A 23,785-nucleotide genomic window follows, 5' to 3' on the forward strand; every position below is an offset into this window, starting at 1 on the left:
GGATAAAAATTAAATATGATGATGATATAGCTTTAGTACCTTTTAACTTAGTGGTCAATATGTCAAAATCATATAATATTTAAAGATTCAAATTATAATAAGATTTAAATTATAATTAGTAATCACATATGTAACAGTAGAAAGTAAAGAAAAATTTAACATTATTTTATTATAGACTCTCAAATTTAATAAGCTAAATCACCCAATCTTATTCTTATACACTAAAGCCATTGAGCTCTAAACAAAAAACTTGAAAGAAAAGAAAATCTAAATATAAAACTCAGCAACCGTTTTGAATATCATTGGTCTCCTCCAATCCCTGTTTCTCCATTGTTCCCAGGAAATAGAATATCAAGATATAATAGAAGTTAGAGGTGAGAGGCAGGGCTGAAAGCCTAGCAGTTTCTTAAAAGATTACGTAAGAAGTTGTGAGAACAACCACCTCCTTCTCTAGACTCCCTCTCCACACGTGCAGCCAGGCATTTTTATCCCAACTCTTACAGCAGATTGGAAATTTATTTTTTGGAGAAGTTGGACTGGAGAGATTATGGATCTCAGCACACCAGACACAGTAGAGGGAAGGGCTAGAGTTGCAGATGAACACAGATTAAGTAAAAGTTTGCTAAGTCTTTCCTACTGTGCTCATGTAACACCTATAACCAGATTCATACCTTTTAACAGGAAAGTGGAGATCCTTCTCAAGGAGTTCTTTCATCAATTTCCTAAGGCAATTATTTTGGTCAGGAGAATGAAATATTTTGAATGGTTAAGCGTATGTCACATGACCAATTCTAGAATGAATCATGGGTCAGTCTTATCCACATAAATTCAAAATCAGAGAGAGAAACGATTTCAAAGAAACACCAAGGCACTATTACCAGAAAAGGGAATGTGGATATCCAGACAGGCAAAAATAAAGAGCCATTTTATTGGGGGGGGTGGGGGGGAAATCACCTACTTTACCCTGTTCTCTTTTAAAGAGACAAATATCCCTCAAATAAGCCTTTCAAAACAGAAAATAACATTTGAGAATGTTCGTTCCAAATGACTTTATATCTCTTTATAATGTTCATCTCTGAGCATTCTCGTTTTCTAGTATGTTAATTGTAGACCAACTCTGTTTAATAGAAATATAACATGAGACACAAATACAAGTTACCTATACAATTTTTAATTTTCTAGTAGCTGCATTTAAAAAGTAAAAGTAAAATTTATTGTACTCCAGCAATAAATTTGCTGGGGGACTCCAGCAGAGCCAGTGACCCCTTGCTCATGCTGGCAACCTTGGCTCAAGCTGGTGACCTCAGGTTTCAAACCTGGGACCTCAGTATCCCAGGTTGATGCTCTATTCTCGGCACCGTCCCTGGCCAGGCTGTTATTAAGTAGTTTTTGTTCTCCCAATTTCCTCTCTTAAAAACCTTCTTTTCATTCTAGTCATCTTTCTTCCTTCAATCAAATAGTACAATGCATCAAACAGGACAATGTTAATTTATTCATAGTCTTACAATTTGAAAAAGGGAATAAAAAGAAGTGTTCACATGTTTTCGATTTTTCAAGAACAAGAGCTGAAATAAAATGGCAAATCACACTGGTGCTCTCATTCAGCCTGAGTTAAAGCAACATGAAACAGATGATCACATCTTGATGACAATTATGGTACTACTTGGCAGGAAAAAACTGAAGAAAGAATTTGGCCTGGTAACAATAAATAGCTGCCCAGATAGGTTCTACAAGGAATAGGGAGAGTGAGAAGAATCAAGTTACCCACATGCAGCTAATGAAATAGTTACATCATGTTGTTGGGGGAATCTCAAAAATGATCTTTCCCTGAAGATCATTGCTAAGATAGAATGCCTGTTAGCACACCTTCCATCCTCAAAGAGGTCTGATCTGCACATACCTTTGAGAATAAATCTTCAGATGTGATTTTTTGTACATTTTAAAAGCAAGCTCTTTTTCTAGTATGAATCCCTTGATCCAAGAGTTTATTCTGGCACCTTGAGGATTATGTAAAATTTATTACTGAAGCAGTATTTCCATTTAAAGCATTGGTTTCCAAGCACTTTCTAAGAAACATTAAAAATAAAATATAAAATAAAAAAAAATACCCTCCAAAATGTCAACTACTTTGGGATGGATTTTTCATTATTTTTTTCAATTCAGGCAACACTGCAGTATATATAAAAATGTGACAGAATTATATTTTGCAAATTTAGTGTGATTAGAATTTATATACAGCTATAAAAAGTGTTCATTTTTTCACAGAAATATCTCTTGCATTTGTATAAACTAAGTGACTTGGTTTTCAAATGTCAATATTGAAGATATATAGCATATCACTGAATATGTCTTTTAGTCAGAAAGCAATATCTCACACCTAAAAATTCAGTGAACATTTTGGGCACCTAACTTTTGTCAGATGCTACACTAAGTGCTAGGTCTTCGGTGTTAAGTCACAGAATCTGCTCCTGTGATTATGGCATATGTCTATAGCATTTGTTGCATAGTATTTGTAGACCTACTATTTAGAAATTCTATCTTGGTTTTCCCCGAAGATCATTCTCTTTTCTACTCCCGATTTGTCTACTTCCTATGGAATTGACTCCATTTTCTGGCGGCAGACTTGAGTAGGTGACTCAGGGCTGGCCAATGAGAACACTGCACTCCCCTGGCCTAGCGATTGGCTCAGGGAGAACACATTACCTAGGAGGGCCAATGAGACACAATGAGATTTGGGAAAGAACCTTGCTTTTTTCTATTATATGTGCTATGGCCATCTTATAACTATATGAGGCTTGATAATGAAGCCAACACCAAGAAACAGAGCTCATGAAAGGAGAGAGAGAAACCAAGTCCTATAATGAGCTCTATAACCAATAACCTTGGATGAAAGGATGAGAAGAGAGTGAGCCAAATGAAGGCAATGAATTGAGGAGAGGAGGGATGGAGTTTAAAAAAAAAAAAAGAACATTCCAGCCAGATAATATGAGACTAAAGGTAAATACAGTATAATGAAAGGTTTGTTTTGGGAGAACATAAGATGACAATAATAGATGGTCAGAAAAGAGACTGGAGAGTTAGGCAAGGGTCAGATGATGGAAAATCTTATCCCCCATGTTAAAACATTACATGAGGGATGACAGGATCATAGAAACACGTTAAGCAGGGAGAGTGACATGGTCATAATTTTATTTGAGAAAGAACATTTTTAGAGGCACAGCAGGATGAGTGAGAGGGTATCTGAGGCAAGGAAAACATGTGGAAGACTACCACAGTCTATTCAAGAGCTAATAAGGTTTGGAAATAGGGCAATGGGAGGGGAAAAGCAAAGAAAATTTATTTTATTACATTTGAGGTTTTAAAAACTTATCAAAATAACATATATACATGATTTTAGAATAAACCAGCACCTACTGGTTTTGTTTTGTTTTTTAATGAAAAACAAGTCTGCCTCACTCTTTCTCAATTTCACTCTTGTTTCCGAAGCAAACTACTTTAAACTTTTCAACTGGTTGTGTTAATAGCTATTGTTGTGGTCTGCCATATTCAATTATACCTTGTACGATTGCACAACTGTATGTGGCAGCCCTGACTTAGCCCCATATCACTAAAAAAAGGCTATTTCTTGACTTCGGCTTTAGACATTACAGAACTATTCACTTCCGCCTCCTCCTATCTTTCAATATGATGATATTACTATTTTAACATATGTTTTTTTAATACATTTGTGATTGTTTTGGATTGAAATGTATCCTCTCCAGATTCATATGTCGAAGTCTCAACACACACATAGTTGGAGACAGGACCCGTAAAGAGGAGATGAAGGTAAAATGAGACTGTTAGGTCAGGCCCTAATTCAATCTGCCTGGAGTCCTTATAAGACGAGGAAATTTGAACGCAGAGACACCAGAAATATGTGCCCAGAGGAAAGACCTTGTGAGAACACAGCCATGGGTGGCAGGCTGCAAGCCAAGCAGAGCGGTCTCAGCGTGGAATCAACTCTGCTGACACCTTAATCTCAGACTTCTACCTTCCCGAACTGTGAGAAAATACACATTTGCTGTTTAAGTCACCGCAGTCTGTGGTATTTTGTTATGGCAGCCCTAGCAAACTAATATGGTGATTAAACTTAAAAAACATACTATGCTTTTATTATTTGTTCCATCAGCCATAGACAATATAGTTGAGTCTCCACTTCTCAAGATGGTTTTTGGTACCTTTACCTTTCTATTTGCTCTTTATTTCTCTTCCAGTGTCTACTTCCATCATCTATTTTTTTTTATATCCAGTGTGATACCATTTATAGTCTATTCTGTAACCATATTTAAATGTTTGACCCTAAAAATGGATAATCAATAAATGTTGTCTACATCATCAGTGGTCTCCAACCTTTTTTGGGCCATGGACTGGTTTAATGTCAGAAAATATTTTCACGGACTGGCCTTTAGGGTGGGACAGATAAATGCACAAAATAAAATTATGCAACCGGCGTAAAAACTGTGGTATTTTTAAATATAATTGTTGAACTTATGATATTTATTGGGCTAAGTTAAAGGAGGAACACATGTCCTCATTATTCAGGCTGTATTTAAATTTGTTATTCTGATAACATTTCATGTCTGACATCAATATGTAATATGATAGGTTCAGGCTCGCTACTAATCATGAACCTACAACAATAAAAATAAACATGAATCCACTGTGTACTCGTATGCAACTTTATTAGAAGCGTCCTCTTAACATCGCACCAACAGCATAACATGAGTAACATCCTCTCTGCCTCCAAACACTTTCTAGTCGCTATGGTAACGTTTAAACATGCCTTAAAAATAAGATACAACACAAAAACAAATAAATAGTGCATGAAAAATACAACTCACCATTGTTATGAATATTGTAAGTTAAAGGTTATTTATTATGATGTTTATATAAAATGAGAGATAGTAGCCTATCTCTCAACAACCATAACGCTAAATCTGTAGGAGTCTTGAGCTTGTTTCTCTGCAACTAGACGGTCCCATCTAGGGGTAATGGAAGACAGTGACACCCGAGTGTGTTGCTTATGTCCAGTCTATTCTGTAATTTTGTTTTGGTTGCTGTCACTGCAGAAAATCCTGCTTCACACAAATAGGATGTCGGAAATGGCAACAGGGTTTTTAGTGCTTTTGTGGCAATCTCGGGGTATTCTGCCATGACTTTAATCCAGAACACCGGCAGAGTTGTAGTCTCGAACATATTTTTAAGGCCGCTGTCATTTGCAATCTCCAGTAGTTGATCCTCTTCTTGCATAGACACGCTGGATTCACCTGGTTTGTTGACAAATGGATCGCGGATCCATTCCTTGGCAATTCGTGGGTCTTTTTGTGGTTGGGAAGTAGCGTTCACACTCTTTTAAAAGCAAATACAGGTGATCGTGCACCAGCTGGGACAATGAAGGCTTGGGCTCAGTCTCTTCCAAAATTCCTGCGAATGTTTGAAACATGTCAAATATACCCCTGTTTACGCACCGTGCCCACAAATCCAGTTTGGCTTTAAATGCAGCTACTTTATCTGCCAACTTGAAGACAGTAGTCATTTCCCCTGAAGTGACCGATTGAGTTCATTGAGGAAGTTAAATATGTCGCACAAGTAAGCGAGTTTTGCGACCCATTCCTCGTCACTGAAATGTGCTGCTAGCGGTGACTTTTTTTCTGAGAGAAATCTCTGCAGCGGCTCTCGTAATTCAAACACTCTGGCCAGGGACCTCCCTCGGGATAACCATCTTATTTCTGTGTATAAGAGAAGGTGTCCCGCGTTCATTTCCTCACAAAGCTGCTCGAACAGGCGTGAGTGAAGGGCGTGTGCTTTGATGTGGTTAATAATTTAAAGACATCATTCAATACCCTGTTAAATTCTGGTGGTATATTTCGGCTAGCCAGCATTTCCTTGTGAATGACACAATGCGTAGACTCGCATTCAGGTGCAACCTCCTTAATCCGAGTAGTTAAACCAGACATCCTTCCGGTCATGGCAGCAGCTCCATCTGTGCATATACCGACACAAAAAGACCATTTCAGTTTTCCTGATATATAGTCATCCAGCGATTTAAATAGTTCTGCAGCTGTGGTTTTGGTTGGCAATGATAGTGCACATAACATATCCTCATGCATATCCTCTTGATAAAGAAAACGCACATAAGCAAGTAGCATTGCCTTGTTGTCAATATCTGTAGACTCGTCAACCTGGAGAGTGTACCACAGTGATTTATTAATCCTTTCCAACAATTGTGATTCAATGTCCTCTGCTATTTCCTCAATGTGCCGTGTGACAGTGGTAGCCGAAAGAGGCATCTGTGCTATCTTTTTAACTGCAGCCTCTCCTAGAAGTTCACGACAAATGTCTTTAGTGGTTGGAAGGATCAATTCTTCATCAATGGTGAATGGCTTCTTAGCCTTAACAATACGATTAGCTACCAAGTATGATGCTTTCATTGCACTAGCATTTACTGATGTAGTGGCCACCAGTAATTGTTTCTGTCCTTCTTGTTCATGCTTTTTTCTTTCGAAATACTCAGAAGGCTTGTCTTTTAAAGTAGGGTGCTTGGTCTCCAAGTGGAGAAGCAGTTTTGAAGGCTTCATTGCCTCATTACTTAGTCGGTCGCCACATATTATGCAGAGCGGCCTTGGTGCGTGAGAATCACCAGTTGCGATAAATCCATACTTCAAGTAGGACTCCTGGTATTGTCTGTTAAATGAAGCCTTCTTTTTCTTCGAGGTCGTAGGTTCTTCTTCTGTCTCCTCACTGGCCATTTTCCACTTCGAAAAAAAACTTTCAATGGAATTTTGTTTTTCACTCATTTTGCTAGTTTATGGGATTAATTTTAGCGGCAACATATCACGTGACCGAGACCAGCGTCAGGAGTGAGTCTTAGATGGATGTAACAGAGGGAATTTGGTTATTTTTAAAAAATAAAACATCGTTCAGAATTAAATATAAATAAAAAGAAAATAATGAAAGTTATTTATTCTTTCTCTGCGGACCGGTACCAAATGGCCCACGGACCGGTACCGGTCCGCAGCCCGGGGGTTGGGGGCCACTGGTCTACATGGTATGACTATGTTTACTTAATAACCAAGTAGTTTATTATTTTCCTAATTTTTTTCTCTCCCTTTTTCCCTTTCTTCATCCCTTTCTCCCCTCTCTCTCTCCCTTTCTCAAGTTGACTGACTTGTGAGTCTTCTGGGTTCAGCAGACTAGGCTCCAGATCGCAGGTCAGGTTTATGGGTACTCGTCTCATCTGGGTACCTGTGGCTTCTCTCTTCATGGAAATGATGGGAGTGCACAAGGACATAAAACATTTAAAGCCTCTTTTTATATCATACTGACTAACATTTCATTGATCAAATCAGGTTATGCAGTCAAGTTCAAAGTAAATGGGATGGGATGGACTTCCTGCCCATGATGGACCTGGACAAGGATCGCGGGAAGGCAAGGAAGAACTGGGAGCCAACCTGACAATCCACCACCGGTGCCGATGGCTAGGTGAGCTGCACTAGTTTTCCCTAGATTATTGGCTTAATTCTTTTTTTTTATTTTTTTTAATTTTTTTTTTATTTTTAATTTTTTTTTTATGTATTCATTTTTAGAGAGGAGAGAGAGAGGGCAAGAGAGAGACAGAGAGTGAGAGAGAGAGAAGGGGGAGGAGCTGGAAGCATCAACTCCCATATGTGCCTTGACCAGGCAAGCCCAGGGTTTCGAACCGGCGACCTCAGCATTTCCAGGTCGACGCTTTATCCACTGCGCCACCACAGGTCAGGCCAATTATTTGCTTAATTCTTTTAGAGAGAAACACTCTCTATTTTTTTTCTGGAAAAATACCTGGTTTTTGTTAAAGATCATATACAACAAGGAAAAAGCCCACATAGGTAGAATATTAACGTATAATGATGCCTTTTATAAAGCAAGTACTCAGTAAATATTTGAATGAAGAAGTAAATATATAAATAGGTAAATAAAAAGAAACTAGTTGTTAAAAAATGAGCACTTGGAAGGATCAGGAATTTAAAACAATATTTCTTTCCTACCAGAAAAATCGAGGCAATTTCAGTCATACATGAAAGTGTATGTTATCTGCCCATATTCATTCTCCTATCAAGTGAAATATTTGGTTAGTATGTTTAATTTTTATTTTAAATTACATAAAATAGTAATTTAAAAGTATTTGCTTCACTAAAAAATACTATCATGCAGAATCATTTGCTTGAAAGATTTAAGAGTTCATAGTATAGTTGTTTTAGAATTCAAAAAACAAAATATCACATTGTCAAAGTTTAAAAAACAAATTTTTTATTAACCTTCTCACTTAAAGAAAAAAAAAGAGAAGAGATTGGCCTGAAATATATGGAAAAATACAGCCACAGAGGGGACTTTTCCCAATCTCTGTAGGACTACATCTACAGCTTTCAACTCCAAATCTGTATTTGCAATGTATTAGAAAGTATTTTCATAATGATTTTCTCTTCTAAAGAAGTTTAAAAACAATTATTACTAGCTAGTAAATGTTTTAAAAAATAACTTATTTGATTAAGCTTTTTGGCAAAGATAAAAAATGAAGGCCCTGGCCGGTTGGCTCAGCGGTGGAGCGTCGGCCTAGCGTGCGGAGGACCCGGGTTCGATTCCCGGCCAGGGCACACAGGGGAAGCGCCCATTTGCTTCTCCACCCCTCCGCCGCGCTTTCCTCTCTGTCTCTCTCTTCCCCTTCCGCAGCCGGGGCTCCATTGGAGCAAGGATGGCCCGGGCGCTGGGGATGGCTCTGTGGCCTCTGCCTCAGGCGCTAGAGTGGCTCTGGTCGCAACATGGCGACGCCCAGGATGGGCAGAGCATCGCCCCCTGGTGGGCAGAGCGTCGCCCCATGGTGGGCGTGCCGGGTGGATCCTGGTCGGGCGCATGCGGGAGTCTGTCTGACTGTCTCTCCCTGTTTCCAGCTTCAGAAAAATGGAAAAAAAAAAAAAAAAATGAAAACACCATTTGGGTCAGCACCATGGCTTTCCCTCATGAAAGGAGGCCAAGGGGAAAGGCTGCCTCAATAACCTCGGTCTGATTTCTTTCTAAGAGCTTTATTATTATAAAACGATGAATTTGGTAATTCAGTCATCTCTGTAATGTTTAGTGGATTGCAAGTTTATACTGCAGGGGTGGGTATTCCCAAGTGCTTGATTTGGCTTCACCATCTTGTTTAAATACTTTGCTCTGCTGATGGAAGAATGGTTTTGGAGGACCAACGAGATCTATAGTCACATCTTGGTCTGAATGTATCTATCTCATCGTCCGTTTGTCCATTAATATGTCTTTGTATTTCCACCAGTTATCATTTTCCCTGCAGAGTGCCTGTGGCAGAGATGTGGAAACTTTATACAGAGAGCTGAAGAAAGTTTTTCTCATCACAGAATGTTTCTGGTTTAGGAAGCTCCTATCCTTGACAGTTCAGATCTCAGGAATAACATTGCCCTTCATTGCTTGCCCAAGCACATTTGTGACAGCTACTCGTCTCTAGTCTCCAGATTTATTTTTCAAGGGTAATTCCATGGAGTAGGCAGCAGTGGAACTTTGCATAAAGTCAGATTCTTAAGCTTAAAATAATGAACCTACAATATGCTTTGTGTGCAAGCCCGGGTGTCAAACCAGCTATCACTGGATGTTTAAAGAGGACCTCCTTAAATTCACTGCAGCTCCAGCATTGGAATAATGGACTTCTTTCCAATGCGGGAGAATGATGATGAAGTCGGAGCACAGGTGCTTGCCAAGAGGTGGTGGGCAGGGTAGTCATTGTTTGTGTTTCTGATTCACCAGCCTCACCTGATGAAGTGAGAAGATATTAGGCATGGGTCCTGGTTTCCTAGGGCTGCCCTAGAACAGTACCCCATGTTGGGTGGCTTAAAACAATACAAACACGTCATCCTATAGCTCTAGAGGCCGGAAGTCAGCAATCAAGAAGCCCGTGGGAGAGTTCTTCCCGGCCCCTTCCTGGCTTCTGCAGGTTCGCAGGCGATCTCTGAAAATCCTTGATTGCGGCTGCATCACACCCATCTTTGCTTTCTGGTCACGTGGTGTTCACCCTGTGCCTCTCCGTCTTCACGTGGCTGCCCTCTTATAAGGTTGCCAGTCGTTTTAGATTAAGGGCCCACCTGCTCCAGTGTGATGTTCTCTTAACTATTTATATCTGCTATGACCTTATGTCCAAATAAGTGCAAATGCTGAGGTGCTAGGACCGCAACATAGCTGTTGGGCTTATTTCTGTGGGGGAGGGCGTAAGCACAATTCAACTCATACAAGAGTACAAGACAGAAGGCGAACTTAAGCACGGAAGTGATGCTAGCCAGGAAACGGGAGCTGTTGGCCCGTGGGGACTCTGTGTGAATTAGGAAAGATGTTTCCTCTGGGTGGACACAGTCACCAGGCCCGGTCCCGTAGCTGGAGATAAAGCACAAGCTGGATGGCAGCTTCGCTCAACCGCTCTGTATAGCGTCTCTACAAGTGCACTGACCGCCCTAACTAACAATGGTCCTGAGACTGGAAATGATGATGGTGGTGAGATGTGGGCAGTAAGAGTGTTGGCAAAGACAAGGTGAATGCAAATGGATTGTTTTGGTGGGGTTGGAACAGAATAAAAGGAGAGGATGGCATTTACTGGCTTATTCCACCAGTATTTATTGAGTATCTGGTACATACTAGATGTTCTAAGGGTGCTTGATAATACACCAGGCAGAACAGAGCGGAGTAAATATCTTTTCTGTTTTTAGGAACTTACAGTCTAGTATAAACAGATAATGAATCAGCGGGTAGCAAGCACAATATTGCACATTTAGGGAAAATGTTGTAAAAGAGATAAAGCAGGTATGATGGGAGAAAAAAAAAAAAGGAGGAGAAAGCAGGTAAACTTTCTTTGGATGCAATGAGTGAGAAACAGCATCTGAAAGTAACATTTAAACGATGACCTAAAGGCCAAGACCTAGAGGCGACGGTGAAAGCTGGGTCTGGTGGGCGAGACTCAAAAGATACCTGACTTAGAAATTCTTGGGCTCATTGACATTATATTTCTTTGTGTCTTTTTCAATTTAGCCTTTTTTATGGTACTTTTGTTTCCTAAAATTAATAGAATTCATTATCTTGCTGAGAATTTTTAGTAGACTCTCCCATTGGAAGTAATTTTGTAAATAAAACCAATTTAGCTTTATCAGTTGTTTAAAATTTGCAGCAACTGTAAAATGTACAGGTTATTATCCAAGGATTTTATTTCCTCAGATACTCAGAGCCTTCCAGGTTTCCTATGAGGCACAACGTTCTTTCCAGAACTGGGACCAGTTGTCAGAATTTCTGGAAGCACAACTGGAGACAGATTTTTTTTTTTCATTTTTCCGAAGCTGGAAACGGGGAGGCAGTCAGACAGACTCCCGCATGCGCCCGACCGGGATCCACCCTGCACGCCCACCAGGGGCGATGCTCTGCCCATCCGGGGCGTTGCTCTGTCGCGACCAGAGCCACTCTAGTGCCTGGGGCAGAGGCCAAGGAGCCATCCCCAGTGCCCGGGCCATCTTTTTGCTCCAATGGAGCCTCGGCTGCGGGAGGGGAAGAGAGAGAGAGAGAGGAAGGAGAGGGGGCGGGGTGGAGAAGCAGATGGGCGCTTCTCCTGTGTGCCCTGGCCGGGAATCGAACCCGGGACTCCTGCACGCCAGGCCGACGCTCTACCGCTGAGCCAACAGGCCAGGGCCAGGAGACAGATTTGTAATTGAGATGTTCACGCAAGGTTCCTCACGCCTCGGCCATCCCACGCTCGTCTCAGTCATTGCAGGCAGGGTGGTGAAGACCAAAATAAAGTAAAATTTGCATTTGCTGATCGCCATCCCTTTCAGTTTTCTATCATTACATTAGAGGTCTAAGAGGTAACTAGGGAAATAGACATTCAAAAAAAAAATAGTATGAACTGCCTACAAGTTTTCACAGTCAGATATTTTTTTCTGAGCTCAAATACTAATTGCAAAAAAACCCCCCAAAAAACAAAAACAAAGACAGAACTGAATGTGAAGTATCAACAATTAAATATAAGAAATTAAACATAACTTTTGACGAGTTTATGCCGAAAGAGATCTTATAGCTGAGGAAAACAAACACTGCTCCGGGCTGGTCCTTCTCACTATCTAGAGATCCTACTTGGTGGCGCTTCCTCAGGGTTCCGGAAGTCGCTGAGTTTCTGTCAACCCACTCTTCCATCACTCTGTTTTCTTTTCTTCGATGGCACTTATCAGTATCCAAAATTATTACATTATTTATTTGTTTATCGCTGATTCCATACAGCAAAAACCAAGCTACATGCAGGCAGGACCTTGTTTGTCTTCTCCATAGCTTTGCTCACAGCACCTGGAATGGAGCTCGTAGTAAATAAGCATTGGAGAATGAGTGGAAGAATGAATAGAGTTCAGGAATAGAGAAACACATCTACTAATGAGCTGTGAAAGCTTATTTACTCAGAGGGGGTCCCGTTTGTTCTATATGAAATGATTCTCCTGAGAAAACTATCATATTATGTAAGTCACTTATGTTTAACTAACTTATTTTAAATATTACAGTGTACAAATTCACACAAACCATTAAGGACAGCATGACTATTACTCTTGAGTTAAAATGATTATTTATAGTCTGTGTCTACATGAGGGCAGAAATTCCTTCCTTTAGTAGACATTCTCTTGTAGTGTATGACATGCTTTACACATTATGCATAGTAACAACAGCAGTAGCATTATTAGTAGTAATAGCAGTAATAATAATAGTTCACATTTATTACTATACGATAGACTTTGTTTTAAGTTTTCTATAGGTTATTTTAATGTACCACTCGCAATAATGATAATTTGCTCACAGTTATTCAGTTGATAAGTGACAGGGCCAGAATTTGAACCAAGGAAATCTAATTGCCGACCTTATCTTCTTAACCTCAATCATATGCTAACTCCAGGAATATATATGTTCAAGCAACAAGTTGCTCCTATAAAACAGTGAAGCCAATTACTTAACATAATGAGTATTAAGTGAGTGTTCTTCAAATCCCCACTTTTTAAAGTTATACATCTTTGAAAGTCTTTTGGCTGTTATAATTTTTTTAAGGATTAAGATATGTCATCAAATGAATGATCGTGACCAAAGCTTGGAAAGCAATTCTAGACTAATTATCTCAAAAATGTCTTGCACTGTGCAAGAATGATTAGAATGGGCTGCAGTTTTTTCTTAGAGTTTCTTTATTTGCAAGTAACAGAAACCCACACAAAATGGCTTAACATAAGGGGCAATTTATTTGAAGTAAACAAGGATATCTTGGAGAAATCCAAATACCAGAAGTAGAACTGTGTTTTGTAAACCGAAAAGCAGGATTTAACAAGTGATCCAAATCTACTCTTTATCTCTCTTTTCTCCCTCTGGAGTACAAAGTCAGTTACAGTTTGTACATCTGCATCACTATTTCTCATTACCCCTCCCTCTTTAGTTGTTCAGCTTTCTTGTGTACATGGCGGTGGGGAACAAGGGAGAAGATGGCTGACCCCAAAATGGAGTCCCAGTTCTTAGTGTACAAACTCAGCACCTGCAGATAATTGGTGTGTACTCCTTATGTCAGGTTCTCCATTACAAATTCCCAGTAGAGAGAACTCAGTAGTCCACCTGGTATTGGTGTTACCCCTGGTCTAGCTGACTATGGTTTGGCAACAGAGTGAACTCAATAAAAAGGCCTAGTATGTTTGGTAACATCCTCAGAGAAGAGAAGCAGAAACTGGGCATATGTACCAGACATGTTTACTATGACTTTAAAGGTGACAACCTTGGGGGAGATGTTCACACATTGAAAATTATTATGTTTTTGAATGGTTGCTTTAGAAAGTCAGTTTAATTTCTTAATTTTTACTTGATTGAGATAGAGAGAGAGAGAGAGAGAGAGATAGAAAGAGGAAGGAGGTGAGGGAAGAGAGAGAGAGAGAGAGAGAAAAAAAGCATCAACCCATTGCTTTACTTAGTTTTTCCATTTAGTCGTGCACTCATTGGTTGCTTCTCATATGTGGTCCTCTGACCTGGGATTGAACTGCAACCTCAATGCATGGGGACAACACTCTATCCACTGAACCACTTAGCCAAGGCCCAGGTCATTTCTTTATAGTCACCTCATCTTTACAATTTGTGAAATTTGAACAGAGAGTTAACGTGTACATAATTCATAGCTGATTCAAAAAGGATAGGATAAATTAAGTAAATAAGGGTGAAGTCTTACAAAATCATAGCAATAAGTGCAGATTAATTATTTTGTAATATAGAAAACAGGATAATTTTCAGTATGGAATTCCAAATAAGAAAACTGAGAAAGGTAATCAATAAAAGTTCCAAACCAACATATTTTCTATATTACCAGCAATAATTAGTGAAAGGAGGAAAAAAATGCAATGAGAAATAAACTCTTGTTATAACATTGTTAACAAGAAAGTGGAATATCCACAAAACTATGAAACTTTGCTGAGAAATAATAAAAAGAAGACTTAAATAAATAGAAAGATGTACCATGTTCATAGATGAGATGGCTGCAGTAGATACAAATTTGGAAGGCATGCAGAGGTGAATGCATACCTAAACCTGGGACAAATGTAGTATTTTGTTTCTGTTGTTAAGAGTAGCTAGTTCAAAGTTGACTGCTCAAACTAAACAGGTGTTTCAAGCATTATCTTGGAATTAAAAAAAATCAATGCAGGAGAGATATTCCACTGGCTTTTAGGTATTGGAGCTGAAAGAATAAATCTGGGTCTTCTGAAAGCCATGTATCCTACCATTTGGGGAAAATCTATCCGTGGTATCAGGGAATAAAGCCCAGAGACACAATCAATGATGAAACTTAAAGCCAGCAATGTCTCGGAGGCATCAACTCCCTGGTTCCAGTTTCTGAGCTCTCCAGAGCTATTTTACTCTTTATTTTATTATTATTTTTCATTCTGTGATTACTTCAGTAACCTTCCAGTAAATCCTCATGTTGTTTTTAAAAAATATATTTTGCAACATTTATTGAATATCTAACACATGCAGAACAACTCTTCTTATGTTCATAGAACTTTTATTCTAATAGGTCGTGACAGACTATAAATAAATAAACAAACAAGATTATGCTAGGGAGAGATAAGAGTGATGATAAATATTAAAACTTATGATGGATATTCCAAAAATTTATATGGAACCAAAAAAGAACATGAATAGCCTCAGCAATCTTAAAAAAGAAGAATAAAGTGGGAGGTATCACACTTCCTGATATCAAGTTATACTACAAGGCCATTGTACTCAAAACAGCCTAGTACTGGCATAAGAACAGGCATATAGATCAATGGAACAGAACAGAGAACCCAGAAATAAACCCACAGTTCTATGGATGGCTGATATTTGACAAAGTAGGTAAGGAAATACAATGGAGTAAAGACAGCCTCTTTAACAAATGGTGTTGGGAAAATTGGACAGCTACCTGCAAAAAAATGAAACTAGATCACCAGCTTACACCACTCACAAAAATAAACTCAAAATGGATAAAAGACTTAAATGTAGACCGTGAAACCATAAGCATCTTAGAAGAAAACATAGGCAGTAAGCTCTCGGACATCTCTTGGAGCAATATATTTGCTGAGTTATCTCTACGGGGAAGTAAAATAAAAGACAGGATAAACAAATGGGACTATATCAAACTAAAAAGCTTTTGCACAGCTAAAGACAACAAGAACAGAATAAAAAGACAAACTACACAATGGGAGAACATATTTGACAATACATCTGATAAGGGGTTAATAACCAAAATTTATAAAGAACTTGTAAATCTCAACACCAGGAAGACAAACAATCCAATCCAAAAATGGGCAAAAGAGATGAATAGACACTTCTCCAAAGAGGACATACAGATGGCCAATAGGCATATGAAAAAACTAGAAAGCCCGGCGGTCATACGAAATGACCGCTGTTCTAGATATTATAAATTGTAATTAAAATGATTTGTGCAAAGGTGTCTGCTAATTCAAACAATTACCCAGGGCAGGTGGCGAGGACGCCCCTTTGCTTACTGCCCCACAGGGTTTCCCCCTTCTACTTGCTTAATTGCTTAAAGTAGAGTGCAATGAAGGAAACCACTGGCGGTACATTTCTTAAGAGCCACCGCTAGCTCAATAAATAAAGGTGATTTAAATAATAAAATGTTAATTCACATGTCAAAGATCTCTTTGTACACAACATTTCTTGTGTAGATCTTTCCATCATTTTTAGGCTCGCCTTGCAGAGGACCATCAATTATTTTTAATTTTACGTCCGTTCTTTCACGAACTCTTGAACAGGCAACATAAAGTTGACCATGTCCAAATGCAGGCCCAGGTAAAAAAATGCCAACACGCTTAAGTGTTTGGCCCTGAGACTTATTGATGGTCATAGCAAAGGCAAGTTTAACAGGAAATTGTCTATGTCTCAATTGAAACGGCAACCCTGTTTGAGACGGAGCCAAATCAATTATTGGAATGACATGTATTTCACCTTTAGAGGAGCCAGTCAAAGACTTAGCTATTATGACATTATTTTTCAATTGGAGAACCTCTAGTCTTGTACCATTGCAAAGACCCCTTCTGGTGTTAAGATTTCTTAACAGCATAATAATTGCTCCAATCTTTAACCTCAATTTGTGAGGTGGCATGCCAGAAGGCGGGACTATTTGAATGCCGTGGCAACTTCACCCCATTGGCTAGTACAGTTACGCAAGCAACCAATAAGCTATCGGCAACAAACAGACACTTAAGCCGCATATAATAAAGATGCTCAACATCACTAATCATTAGAGAAATGCAAATTAAAACCACAATGAGATATCACCTCACACCAGCTCATCAACAAAACAACACAGAATAAGTGCTGGCGAGGATGTGGAGAAAAGGGAACCCTCCTGCACTGCTGGTGGGAATGCAGACTGGTGCAGCCACTGTGGAAAACAGAATGGAGATTCCTCAAAAAACTGAAAATCGAACTGCCTTTTGACCCAGCTATCCCACTTTTAGGAATATACCCCAAGGACACCATAGAACGGCTCCAAAAGGAGAAATGCACCCCCATGTTTGTGGCAGCATTGTTCACAATAGCAAAGATCTGGAAACAGCCCAAGTGTCCATCAGAGGACGAGTGGATTAAAAAGCTTTGGTACATATACTATGGAATACTACTCAGCCATAAGAAATGATGACATCGGATCATTTACAATAACATGGATGGACCTTGATAACATTATACGGAGTGAAATAAGTAAGTCAGAAAAAAAACTAAGAACTATATGAATCCATATATAGAAAGGACATAAAAATGAGACTCAGAGACATGAACAAGAATGTGATGGCAACAGGGATGGGGGGGAGGGGGGATGGGGTTTGGGGAGAGGGGTTGGGGGAGGGGAGGGGCACAAAGAAAACCAGATAGAAGGTGACAGAAGACAATTTAACTTTGGGGGAGGGGTATACAGCACAATCAAATGTCAAAATAATCTAGCGATGTTTTCTCTCAACATATGTACCCTGATTTATCAATGTCACTGCATTAAATTTAATAAATAAATTAAAAAAAAGAAATAAAAAAAAAACATGATGTAACAGAAAATGATGGGAAGACTGCTTTAGTGTGGAATGTGAAGAAAGTCCTCTCTGATGAAAAAATATTTAACTGTGAGACCAAAATCACAGCTTATTAATGTATTAAATAGATACTTTGACCGTATGTAAGACACTATTTAGTATTATTTACAAATATAAACAGTTAGTTTGTGTTTGATTTCTTTCATCAGCAGTAAAAAGAGTTCAGATTAATACAAATGTCAATTGTTCTCAAAGTCAGTTCCAATTCAATTTCTAGTTTTACTTAATTTAATGTCTAAAATATTTAAAATATGCAATTACAATAAAAATTCCAAAGGGGATATTTATTTTACTTTATGTTTTCAATATGGGGGAGCATTAAATATCAAAACAATAAAAAATCTGAAAAACAACAATTAATGGAAACTTGTCATATCAGGTATTAAAATACATGATAAATACTATGATAAATTATTAGATGGAAATGATACAAGAATAGATAAGATGATAATTATTAAAGTGTAAATAGCTTATAAACAGGATCTTGGTGCTGCTGGGAAGAGATTTTGTATATGTAAATCAGGTGCCAAATTAGTTGACCTAAAAAATAAGGAAATGATCCAGGTGGGTCTGACTTAATCAGATGAACCCTTAAAGAGATAAACTCTTTCTAGAAGGAGATTTGAAGTATGAAAAGGATTATTCCAACTGAGGGAGATTCTTCTTTGCTGACTTTGAAGATATGGACAGCCCCTAGGATCTAAGAGTAGCCCCCAGCTGACAGTAAATGGGCACCTCCATTTACAACCAAAGAGACCTAAATTCTGCCAATGATCTGAAGGAGTTTGAAAGCAGATTCACTTCTGGAGTCTCCAGAAAGAAAGCTGCACAGCTTTCAGCCATGTTAGGTCCTGAGCAAAGAACTCAGTCACATCACGACTGGACTGCTGACCTACCGAACTATGAGCTAATAAATGGATACTGCTTTAGGCTGCTAAGTTTATGGAAATGTGTTACGCAGCAATAGAAAAGCAATATATTCACACTTTTTTGGAAAAAAGTAAATATATTCAGTTTTTGTATTATTGATACATTTGGTCAATATTTGTATTCCAAAAGAAGCATGTGATGGTCTATCTTGGGTCATGGGTATGGTATTGGGAGTTGGAAGTCAGATGATCTTGATTAACAATCCCAGATACAAAAAGGAGAGGTAACTATGTAAAAGAAAATTGGAGCACTGTTATTAAGAGAGTAAATGTCCACAAGTGTGTAAAGAAAGAACCTAAAAAGAAGGGTCCAGTGAAGATCCTTCCAGAAGTGTCATATAGGGTGAAGAGATATTGGAGTAGGATGAAGGAGATAGTTACTATAAGGAAACAAATATCCTAGAAAAGATTGATAATTGGGGAAATAGACATAGTGATCTGAGGGTGGTGACAACGTGGCCAGCTGGAGAAGCTGGTTTTATAGAAAAAATGTAGAAACGTATTTTTTGGTTGCCTCGCACCCAAATGCTCTTCATATTTTGGAAGAATCCCAAAATGAGAAGTCTGGGTCATACCTTCCACCATGGGAACCAAAAGTGTGTGTGCAGGAGCAGATAATCTCTCTCCAAACATCTACATAAGCAGCTAAAGCGCAGGTGTGTCCCTTAGGTTGGGCACATCAAGTGTTTCCATGAGATTTGGTTTTCGCAGGAATGATGGGTAAGGCTGGTAGATGGTCAGAGATTATTATTTTGTGGCAGAGTTGTGAGTCCAGAAACCTGAGAGTAAATGTTTGGTGATGATGACACAGGGACAGCTTCTCCCAGCTGCCTGGGTCTGTGGTGGGTGATAGCTGTGTCTTGGCTCTCTTTGGTTTCTACCTATTTTGGGAAGGCTGGTTCTCCAACCTTCCCATCGATCCTGTGAACTTGTTCCACATAGAAACCCATTCCATTCATTGTCTACTGAAGTCAAGAGTTTGTTCCTTTTGTTTGGAAAGATGCTTGATGGTGTACAGAAGCCACAACAGGGTTGACAGTGATTGGCATTTTAGTCATGATGAGTGAGAGAAAATAGCATAACAGTCACATAGAAATGTATGGCGTCAAATGGATATGTGCAAGGAGTGCATGCAAGGAATCGGTGGTGGAAGTGTTATGGGTTGTTATCTAACGAGACGTGACCATGGTAGTTATGACAGTTGGATGAGTTTGCTGGTGAGAGTATAAAGAGAGAAAAAAAAAGCCAAAGTCTAATAGAAGAAAAAAATCTAAAAGAGTAATCAATCATATAGATTTAGGAAGGAGAGAAGAAGTTCAAGGAGAAATTCAAGTGTTAAGTGGGTTGTAAAGTGTTCAAAAAGAATGATAAATAAGTATAATTTATTCAAATGGTCATGGGTAGCATTTAAAAACAATAGCTATCAGAGAAAGATACAACCTATGTGGTGCTAACATTCATCCGAATGCCTATTACATGGCAGACACTGTGATAAGCACTCTCACATGAATTTTATTGTATGTGAAACAGATAATATTATTATCTGTCTTATGGATATAAAGAAACTGAAACTAGGTGAAATAAAGTAATATTCCTGTGTTCACATGGCCAATGAGTTGCAGATCTGGGATAGAAACAGGTCTGTAGGATTCCAGAGATCATGTCCTTAACCATCGCACTATAGTTAATAAGCTTAACAGGATGACCTCTCAAAATTTGAACGAAGAACTCAAAACTGAGGTTGCCAGTCCTTTTAAGCCTCTTGCTATCACACACCAATCTCTCATTCCCTTTGCTATTGACTCATTTGCACCTTGTACCGTTTTACAGTTTCATACTCTTAGAGCTTTGCCGCTTACAAATGAAGTCAAATATGGCTCAGTTTTAACAAAGACTTAGTACCAGAGAGTTTATCAAGTATCTCATAATTAAGTTGTTTCATTTTAAGCAAACAAACTTGTACATTACTTCCAACAATTTCCATAAACTAGACCAGAAAATTGATGAAAAATCATGTATACAATAATTGATGTGGCCATATATATGTTTACATATATGCAAAATACACACTTATCTTTAATACATTTTGATTTTAAGTCTACCAGGAGGATAAAACATTCAAAAGCCATCCTTTCCCTTGCTTTCTCCCTCTTCCTCCTTTCCATTCCAGCATAATAATTAGTTCTGGACCTCATGTTTGACCATTGGGTTTAACTCTTGGGTGTGTCACTTATTGTTCAGCCCTAGCAAACTCTCCACCCACTCTGAGCCTCCGTTTTCTCACTGGAGTGAAGGTTATAGTTGTACCTACTTTACTGAGTTCCCATGAGGACTTAAAGGGACATGTTGAGTAGAGCTAAGAATAGTGCCTGATGCATGGTGAGTCCTCATTCGATGTTGATGATCATGATTTGGGTTGTCTCCATGTTAGTGTAGTGGGCGGGAAAACTTGTCTGCTGGGCTTGGCACGTGTTTTATGCTGAGCCTTCAGATGTCTGCACCCACCTCTCTTCCCCCCCCTGCTGCCTTCTCCTTTCCATCTTTCCCATTTCTGCACAGTATGATTTAAAAGCATTCTTGTGTGGCCCTCTTGACTAATCTTATGAATATAACCATTTCATTCATTCAAGTGTTTCCTCAACTCCTAAGTCAATTGTTTCTCATAGTTGTATCAATTTACAGTTTTTTTTTGCAATCACATTTAGTGTGCTTTCAAGTTATTTTTTGCACTCCTATTTTTTGTTGTTATGACATGGTAGAAAGATATCCGGGCTAGTGTTCTGAGACTTAACGGACACTTTCTAATCTGATAACTATTAGTTTTGCTTCAGACCAATCCTTTATGCTGTTTGGGTCTCATTTTCAGCTTCTGGAGAATATGGATTGGGCTAAGACTAAAAGTTAACACTGAGCGATTTTTGTTAGCCAGATACTTTCCCCTCAGTTTTACAATAACCTATAAAGTAATCACTATAATTATACCCATATTACAACAAGACGACTGAGGCTCAGCCTGCTAAATAATTTGCTTCAGCTGAGCCGGGTCTGTTTTACATTTGAGCTTGAACCTTTATATTTATGATGCCCCTGGAAGGTAGCAAACTTCTTAGCATCTTGACTGTCTTGTTTGTTTTTCTTTAGATTTTTAAAAATATACAGATCAGGACCTTGATTACCTACCCATCCACTTGAAAACTAAAAATGTTTAGGTCTGCTTAGAGGAACTGAAGCTAATCAAACTTTGGGTAAGTTAATTTCAAAAAAACAAAAGCATACCCTGATTTATGTGGAAGGACATTATCAGCATTTTTCAAAGTTGAAAATGAAACTCACTTTTTAAAACCTTTAGTTTTAAAAAGCTTTTAAAAATATAAAACTTAGAGTTTTGAATTCAATATTCTTTGGGGGATTTTTAGTTCCTTCTATGCTTGTAGAACGAGGTCACTGAGTAATGTTCAAGATATATATATATATTTTTGTTGTTAACCTTTAAGAAATTATGTTGACATTGAGATAAAGAGTTGTATTTTTATCTCAAAAATGGAACATAGACGCTAAATTGGTGCTTACACAGTCTAAGAAAAAACAGACCATTGGAGAACTCAAAGCTAGACTATATCCTACAGTCAAGCTGGTTGATTTCCCATAATGTCAGAAAATTAAACAAAATTTAAGATATTTAAGGTCACTCCATCCTTCTTGAATGCCCTCGTCTAATGGGAATTAGACCATTGAATAAGAGTATGATTGCCTTCCAGGGTTATTCAAGATCCTAGAGAATTGAAACAAAATATTTCCTAACCTCTGGAGCAAAATGGGTTTTCTTTAGCTTGATTCACTCTGCCCAGCAACATTTCCCACAATGGCATGCACAAAACACTATTTCCTTGAAAAAAGAATTCTGCATTCAGACGCATTTGGGTAACTCTGGGTGAAGTAAAGCAGAAAAATATGTCTTAAATTGTAGTTTTTCTTGGAGCATTTAGTCTTAAAAATGCATTTAAAATTTTGATCAACAAACATCAGAGATTTTCAGCCTTTTTTCATCTCATGGCACACATAAACAAATTACTAAAATTCTGTGGCACACCCAAATCTATATTTTTTTGTCGATCTGATAAAAAAAGGTATAACTTTGATTCATTCACACTGGCTAGCTATTGTTCTGTTGGCTGTTATCATTTTTTAAATGTAACCATCTAAGGGAAAGCAGGTCAGTGCCCCTGACTAAGTAGTCAGGTATTGCATGTTTTAAAAATTCTTTGGCACAGTGGGTTCCTCTTGCTGCACACGGGTGGAAAACCGCTGCTTTGGGGCATAGTAGAAGCGCCATCTGCCCTCGGGAAGTAAGGGCAGGTGAAAGTCACTTCTGCAAGCAAATGCATGGCATGAAGTTCTTCTACTGTTTTTCACTACAGGAGTTTTTTCTTTTTCTTTCCATCTTCTTTCTTTCCTTTCTTCCCTCCTCTGTCCCTCCCTCCCTCTCCCCTTCCTTCTTCTATATTTTTATCTTTATTTATTTATTTATTTTGGTGGAGCGCCTCTGGGGACTATATTTTTCCGAGGAACATGCTTTGGGAAATATAGAACTACAATTACACGTAGATTGCTTGGGTATTACTTTTCTCAGTGGTTTCCCTAGAAGTCCAGATACTAGAGAACAAGACCAGGATGAGAAGCACGGAGCTAGACTCAACTGGTGACCTTACGTACCAGTGCTCCCTGAGTGCTCCCAGCCATGGTGAGGTCAGGAGCACAGGCACATGAGGGGAAATACATACTCAAGGCAGTGAAGTCGTTCAGTGGTTTACCGTCAACAGAGGTGCTGATGGACAACAGTTAGAGCTGGAGGTTTTCAAAATACCGACTATCAATTTGAATTCTACTCAGAGTGATTCTGGGGGTGCAGTATCTTCTCTACTGATGGGGTGGGGAGATGCCACCTGGAGACCACTTTGTACTCGGAGGGTTAAAGGACTGTGGTTATCTTTTTTTTTTTTTTTGTAAAGAAGAACCAAGCAGGCAAAGGTTTGAGATGATGAGCAATGTGGTGGGGTAGGAGAAGAGCGTGGGTCAAGAACACGAGTTTGGGAGCTGAAGTTATTTCTAACCAGAGACCAAATGTATAGATTAACTCAAATCTTACATACAAGCACG

Source organism: Saccopteryx leptura, chromosome 5 (genome assembly GCF_036850995.1).
Source record: "Saccopteryx leptura isolate mSacLep1 chromosome 5, mSacLep1_pri_phased_curated, whole genome shotgun sequence".
In the NCBI taxonomy this organism is placed as follows: Eukaryota; Metazoa; Chordata; class Mammalia; order Chiroptera; family Emballonuridae; genus Saccopteryx; species Saccopteryx leptura.